This window comes from Balaenoptera physalus, assembly GCF_965194825.1.
Source record: "Balaenoptera physalus genome assembly, chromosome: 7".
Lineage (NCBI taxonomy): Eukaryota > Metazoa > Chordata > Mammalia > Artiodactyla > Balaenopteridae > Balaenoptera > Balaenoptera physalus.
This window is the reverse complement of record NC_138886.1, coordinates 92,531,525-92,539,304: the sequence shown is the minus strand read 5'-3', so window position 1 is coordinate 92,539,304 and position 7,780 is coordinate 92,531,525. Positions and strand designations below refer to the sequence as shown.

At 44.4% G+C, this 7,780-nt stretch overlaps 1 pseudogene across 1 annotated transcript; it reads left to right on the top strand.

Annotated features, from left to right (window-relative positions):
- The first annotated feature begins 574 nt into the window (after nt 1-574).
- On the top strand, nt 575-2,203 carry LOC309664425 (dendritic cell-specific transmembrane protein pseudogene; annotated as a pseudogene). Its single transcript has one exon. The product of its transcript is annotated as a dendritic cell-specific transmembrane protein pseudogene (transcript).
- Nucleotides 2,204-7,780: the final 5,577 nt, after the last annotated feature.

The following is a 7,780-nucleotide window of genomic DNA, read 5'->3' as shown; positions in this document are numbered from 1 at the left end:
AGGGGTTGGAACCAGAGGTTGATGATGTTAATTCCCGAAACATCACACTGTTACCTCACCACCCACCATCAGAAGGATGTACCAAGCTGATCAGGCACCTGCAACCCTCTCCCTCACCTTGCCTTTAACAACCCTTCCCCGAAAGCCACTGCGGAGTTCAGGTCTCTTTTTTTTAAACCGTGTTTTTTTAATTGAAGTATAGTTAATTTACAGTGTTGTGTTAGCTTCAGGTGTACAGCAAAGTGACTCAGTTATGCATAAACATTTGTATATATATTCTTTTTCAGATTCTTTTCCATTATAGGTTATTACAAGACACTGAATATAGTTCCCTGTGCTGTAGAGTAGGTCCTTGTTGTTTACCTATTTTATACATAGCAGTTAATCCCAAAGTTTTAATTTAGCTCCCCCGCACCTCCCCATCTCGTTATCCCCTCTGGTAACCATAAGTTTGTTTTCTATGTCTGTGAATCTACTTCTGTTTTGTAAATAAACTCATTTATATTGAGTTCGGGTCTTTTGAACGCAAGCTGCCCGTTCTCCTTGCTTGGCCACACACACTGGGCACCACCTTGCAATAAACTCTGCACTTCCCTTCAGCACAATCCAGTGTCAGTGGATTGGCGGTGAGCGGGCCCAAGTTTGGTTTAGTAATAGTGTAGAGACTGAGAAGGGTAAGAAATTACGGCCATTTTTTGCAATCAATCTATCATCGTGCCCTTTACAAAGTGACAGAGGACATTTAAACGTAACATCTGACCCTGTTTCTCTTTCATTTCCAGGGACACAGGGAGCATGGGTGTCTGGGCCTCAGGCACCAATATCTTCCTCAGTCTTTGGAGGACGTATGTGTCTCCAAGGAGCCTTGGATGGATGGACTTCACCCAACATTTGGGCACTTGCTGTTTTGTTGCTTTCATTTCCGTGGGCCTCCTCTCTGGGGCCTTCTCCTGGCTTCTGTCCTCATTCGTAGTCTTCACCACCTCCTGGATGGTCACGTGTGCTCTGCTGTGCTGCTCCAAGCACGCACGGTGTTTCATTCTGCTCTTCTTCCTCTCGTGTGGCCTGCGTGAAGGCAGGAACGCTTTGATCACTGCTGGCACAGGGATAGTAATCTTTGGACACGTGGAAAATATTTTTCACAACTTTAAAGGTCTCCTGGACAGTATGACTTGCAACCTAAGGGCAAAGAGCTTTTCCATCCATTTTCCACTTTTGAAAAAATATATTGAAGCAATTCAGTGGATATACGGCCTTGCCACTCACCTAAGTCTATTTGATGACCTTGTTTCTTGGAACCAAACCCTGGAGGTCTCTCTTTTTAGTCCCAGCCAAGCCCTGGAGGCACAGGTCAATGACACTACAGACAGAGCCCTGCATGTCTTGTACCAGGTAGTGACGGCGACAGAGGTGTTGTCTTGCCTGGGGCGGCAGCTATTTGCCCTCACAGGGCTTCTGCTGGTGCTACTGGGCACTGGCCTCTTCATGAGGCGATTTTGGGGCTCCTGTGGTTGGAAGTTTGAGAACATCTACATCACCAGACAATTTGTTCAGTTTGACGAGAGGGAGAGGCATGCACAGAGGCCCTGCGTCCTCCCGCTGAATAAGCAGGAAAGGAAGAAGTATGTCATCATCCCATCTTTCTGGCTGACTCCTAAAGACAGGAAAAACCTGGGGCTGTTTTTCCTCCCGGTGCTTACCCATCTGGGTGTTGTTTGCAGCCATAGATTATCTGCTGTATTGGCTCATCTTCTCCGTCAGCAAACATTTCCAAAGCTTGCCAGGGCTTGAGGTTCACTTGCAGTTGCACAGAGAGGTAGGTGCTCGCAGGCCCGTCTCACTGTGTATCCCAGCTGTTTGCTGTGTGTTTGCAAAAGCTCGTGAACTTCCCAAGGCAGGGCAGTGGCTTATTCCCCTCTGGATCCTCAGTGCCTGGCACAGAGCCTGGCATGTAGGAAGAACACCCAAAATGTTGGTTAGATTGAGTTGAAACCCCAATGTTAGAGTATGAGAACACTCTGAACATTTTTGATCACTGTATTAGTTTCCTGTGGCAGCCGTACTGCAACAGAGGAGACCATGGTCTTTGTTCATCCCATCTTTTCTCTTTTCCATTTTTCCCTGTGGAAATTTATGATTATGTAGACATTTCAGAGGATCTGGATACTGTCAGATACTTGTCTTATTTGTTTTTAAACGTAGCGTTCTGCGCTAGGTGGAACGTGCACGTGTGTCTAGTGTGTGCCTCTGTGTGCATGTGCACACGTAGTGTGTGTAGTTGTATGTGTGTACATGTGCACGTGTGTGTGTGTGTGTGTGTGAATGTCATGCGGGCTGGGTGTTGTGCACTAGCCTGGGCTGGTGAACATGCCATCTACTGTTTCCATATGTCTGATTTTCCCTCCTCTTTATCGAGCCACAATAGATTGTGCCTCTGCTGGGGCAATCTCAGAGGGGAAGAGCAGAAAGGGACCTGGAAACCCTCCTTTGAAAGCCCATTTGCTCCTGCTGCATCCACACTCTCCCTCCCCTTTTCTCCTGGCTCCGCAGGTACTGTCTGGCCCCTGCCCCGCCTAATCCTGGGCTGCTTCTCAGAGTTGATTACTCTGAGCCCTCTGCTTCCTCTGAAGTCTTCAGTTAATTACAAGAACCCCCCGTTGCTCTACATATCTGGAGGAGGGTGGATAATGGAAACAGTGTTTCAAATGAAAGCCAAACAAGATTTTCAGCCAGGCTTGATCCGGGGCAGCGGCTGGTAAAAGGGCTTCTCTCCTCCTCTCCCCCATAGTGCATCCTGCTCCTGTAGTCCCTTTTTTGATCTTCCCCTCTCAGTTCTTCCTCTCCTTCTTTATCTTTTTGCTCCTCTCTCATCTATTTCTCTCTGAGCCAAAACCCATGCCTGTTTTGTGAATTCTCACTGTTTTAGGTAGACGAGTGGAGAAAAGCAAGTCTGCCTTCCAAAAAAGGCCCAGAAGCTTTCCAATGACAATGTCCTGGCAAATACATTTTGGGGTGTTGCTGGGTCCTGGGGATGCAAAGTTGTCTAGACCATGATGGCTGCCATCGAGGGGCTCACGTCCTGGCGGGGGAGGCCACCACGTACGCTCACAATGACAGCAGGGTGGTGGGCGCAGAACAGATGCGAGCACAAGACTGCTGTGGGAGCTCGTCTCAAACTCTCTCCTGCCGAGCCTGGGAGGCTGTGCCACGAGCAGCCGGCTTCCATGTAACTGGCAGTGCCCTGCCCTTATCCCACGATGCCCTTGGAGGTTCCTGGTCTCTCCATTGCAGCAGATTTGCAAAGGAGAAGTCAAGCAAGAAAAGAAACATTGGCTCAAGGTTTCTCCCACTTTTATACAATTTTAAATAAAGAAGAAAAGTGGGAAACGACGTGAATAGACCTGGCTGGATGGGTGGACACTGTAAGTAAAAATAGCTACAGTCGCTACTTATTGAGCACCTACTATGTGCCCAGCACTGGTCTGCATTAACTTTTCAGGACTGTCTGATACCAGAGTGAATCTTCCATCCATTACTCCCTACCATCTTGGCAAATTGTCTACTTGAGAGAGGCAAACACATTTTAAAACATTGGGGTACCATTTAGTACATTGCTCGGTATTTTGAGAGTTTGTTACCCTCCACCAAGCCCGTACAAAAGTGTTGACAACCTTTCTGAAGCCCTGACTCCCAGCTGCAAAATCCCCAGTTAGATTCCTAGACTAAATAACTTCTTCCCAGACCGGACACCCGCTGCTTTCTTATTGCAGGATTTCTCATCACTGACTCAATCGATGTGTTTGTTTCTTCAACAGTATTGAAAAGAATGCATGCCTCTGCTCTGGGGACTGAAATCTCTCTATTTAATCGTAGGTGAACTGTCTTTTTAATAAGAGAAAAGGAGAGGCAACACAAATGCTTTCTAGTGCTTAGCCACAGTGCTAGGGAAATTGCAGATCTGACTTGACATTTGTGTAGAAGTCCCAGGTTTTGGGGTTTCCAGATTTTTCACAGGTATTGGGGTAAATCGAAGGTGCGCGGTGTTCTCTGGGTGTGATTGAGTTCTTTTCAGAAGTCATTTTCCTCCTCTGGGCCCCAGGGCTCTAGGGTGTTGGGGTGATAATAACTTACTAAGTACTCCAGTCTGTAACGTTAATGCTCCATCCCCAAGGTGCTTAATTTACACTAGGAGTAGTTTATTCATGGGCAGGATCTGGTCCATTAATTCCTGTTTTACCAAATGGAAAAACAAATCCACCAAGAGAGTATATGGCTTTCTCAGGTCAGGGAAAAGTAAGAGCTGAATCAGCACACACTTCTCTTGCTGGTGGCTTGGCTGGGTGGCTCAATGTCATCTGCCCTCTGGGTCAGTTTGTTGAGAGCAACTGGCTTATTCTCTTGCCTTCAAGCAGGAAGGAATGCGCCCCTCCTATCATCTAAGAGAGATGCGAAAATGTCCTAGTTTGAGACCTCTATAAATAGGATTTTAGAGCCACTTTCAGTAAATATACTCTTCTTTGTATTCTTGCATCAAGAATAATTCCACCCCCCCACCCCCGCCACCTCAAGCTCTAGAAGGATGACTTAGAACATAATTTAATGCCTCCACATCTTTATCACCTTGTGGTCTGCTGACAAGGTGTTTGTTGAGATGGAGAGGCTATGACTGGGTCTTGAGGGGCTCTGCTACAAAAAAAACTTCTCCCCCAGTTAAGCGAAAACCACCTTTCATTAGTCCCACATGCTCTGAAGTGTAGAAATAGGTGTTCCATAAAAATGGGTTATGCGGTCAAAATTAATAGGAGAATCGTTGGCTGAAGTTAAGCGAATTTCTCTGCTTTCTTCTCAGCACCTTCAACAGTCTCATGGCCATCGTGACTCTCTAAAGAAAGGACAGAGCAAACAAACTTATCTGATATCCTTCTCTCAAGGAAATCTATATTTCCACAGTCCCGCTTTGGAAAACTCTGCAGTGGCTACAACTAAAATTCATCCTTTCTCCTTTATTCCAATCATAGCACATAAAAGGAGCAGGGATAGCCCCTTCAGCCAAAGCTCCCTGCATATTTTCAGATAAATGTTACGTGCTACGGGGCAGTATTGAGAAAGACAAGGACAGAGTATGAAAATGGCATGGATCTTGATGATTTTATTCTTTCATTTTAGAAACAAGAAGCTCAAGACATCATCCATGATTCTTCATTTAATATATCTCTGTTTGAACCCAGTTGCCTCCCTAAACCAAAGCTACTTCTGTCTAAGACCTGGATTCCTCTCAGTTTTATTCTTGGGATACTAGTGATGCTAGGACTGTTGTCCTCCATCCTGATGCAACTTAAAATCCTGGTGTCAGCATCCTTCTACCCAAGTGTGCAGAGGGAGCGCATCCGATACCTACATGCAAAGCTACTGAAGAAACGATCAAAGCAGCCAGTGGGAGAAGTAAAAAGGAAACTGAGTCTGTACTTCACAAAGGTAAAGCCAAAATAGGGTTATAACCTGTAATTAGGGAAATTTTGATCTTGAAGGGCAAATGGAATTTCAAAGCACTCTTCAACTTTACATTAGGGCTTATATCCCCAGCAACAGATAGGACACTGTTTTGGGGCGGGTCGGGGGGGTGGGATGGGTGGGCAGTGACGGGGAACGGATGTACATGGCTAAATCCAGAAGACTCTACAGCAATGACGGTCCAGAGGATTCTACAAGATAGCCTTCAAAACACTGATTTCAATTGAGTACGTTCGGTCATATTGTAGAAAAGCTACTGGGAAGGCCCTAATGGCTGTTAAAGAACAATACCCAGTCAGAGTTACTTTACCGGGATAGATAAATAACAGAAGGGAAGTATCTACTACAGCTTGGTAAACTCCAAAGAATTTGCTCATCCTCCAGCATTAAAAAATATATATGATGAGATATATATATATATGATATGTATATATTTATACATATATATGATAACATAATGACTTCCATACACATATAAAATGAACACTTGTCAAGGATTTTATTCAACGTATTAAAGACGGAACAGTAAGAAACTCCAACCAATTCAAAGAACCGTTTAAATCACACATGTATACAGGCCATCGTGAATACCAAAATGAATTTGCTTAATAGATACAAAACCGGCTTCTTCCACAAGGGAGGATGGGAGGATCAATTGTACTCTGCAGGGTGAAATTCATTTGCATGTTCATAGAAAAGAATCATTTGCATTGTTGCCATCAGCTATCTACAACTTACAGAACTGGAAAATACTTCATAGACAATGAGAGACCAAAATAATACCTAAGGATAAGCTTTACTGGCCATTTGAAAGTCTTGTGAAAAGTTTGTGTCAGTGGCATTTGAAATGACTCTAATGCTCATTCATCCAGCTTCGTGTCTTTTCAGATTCATTTCTGGCTTCCAGTCCTGAAAATGATTGGGAGGAAACAAATGGACATTGCCAGTGAAGAGAGCCCGTGAGAGGCCCCATGCAGCTCCTCAGCCACGCTGCTCCAGCAATTCTCCTTAAGTCTCCTGATGGTGACCCTTACTCATGCCCAGCAACAGAGAACTGCACTGCACGGTCCTTCAGCGGTTTGAGTTTGCAGCGCCAGGCTACTTTTTTCCATAAGGGCCAAAGGGCTACCAGATAAATTGTTGTGTTGTCTGTCTCACAAACAGGGCACATGATCTGGACTGTATCTCAGTGTAACACGACTAGAACCAGGCCCTTCGAGGAGAGTCTCAGCATAGAGTAATATTCAAAGAAAAAAACTGGAAAAAATCAAAATCTCTACTGCAGGCTCACAAACAAATATCAAGGAGAACATACATGTATGATGCCAGCAAAATATCTTTAAATGCTTCTGTCCCTTCTCTGCCCTTCTTAATATCCTTCATAGCTATTTCCTACCCACAACTGTCTGGCCTCCCCCTGCCCCTTTATTCAAGAACTCTTTCCAAAACCCATCTCCAGCAGCTCCTAATTTCTTCTCACCACCTGCTCTGCTCCTATCCTCTACTTTCCTGGATCTCTTTTGTTCTTCCTCTTCTACCAAGTCCTCTAGCCACATTTATTTAGAGAACACATTTATTAAAATCATATGAGAGGCTTCCTACAATGTGCATCTTGGGCCTCTTTTTCACTATAATCAATGTACACTCTACAGTACAGGGGCCTATTTCCCCTATATTCAAAATACCTAAGAGGGAAAAAATACTGATTCTATTATCTCTAAAGTGCCAGAATGGGAAGAAATGAAGAAACATTAAAATTTTAAAACAATTTTTTAACTTTTCATTTTGAAAATGTTTCAGCCTTACAAAAAAGTTGCCAAATAGTAAGTACAGTGTTCCATTTACCCATCACCCCTCATCCCCGAACATTAACGTCTTACATAACCATAGCACAATTGTCAAAACCAGATAAATACACTGAAAAACGCACAATCTACAAAACTCATTGGATTTTCACCAATTGTCCCACTAATATCCCACTAATGTCCCAAGGGCTAGTCCTTGATCCAATCCAGGCTCATGCATTGCATTTGGCTGTCATGGTTCCTTAGGCTCGTCCAGTCAGGGACAGTTCCTCAGTCTGTCTTTCTTTTTTTTCCATGACCTTGACATTTCTGAGGAGTGCTGCCAGTTATTTTGTAAAATGTCCTTTGCTTTGCGTTTGTCTGATGCTTCCTTATAAGTAAACCCAGGTAATGGATTTTTGGGCAACAATACTACAGAAGCACTGACATGCTCTTCTCAATGCATGAGATCAGGGGTATGTGAT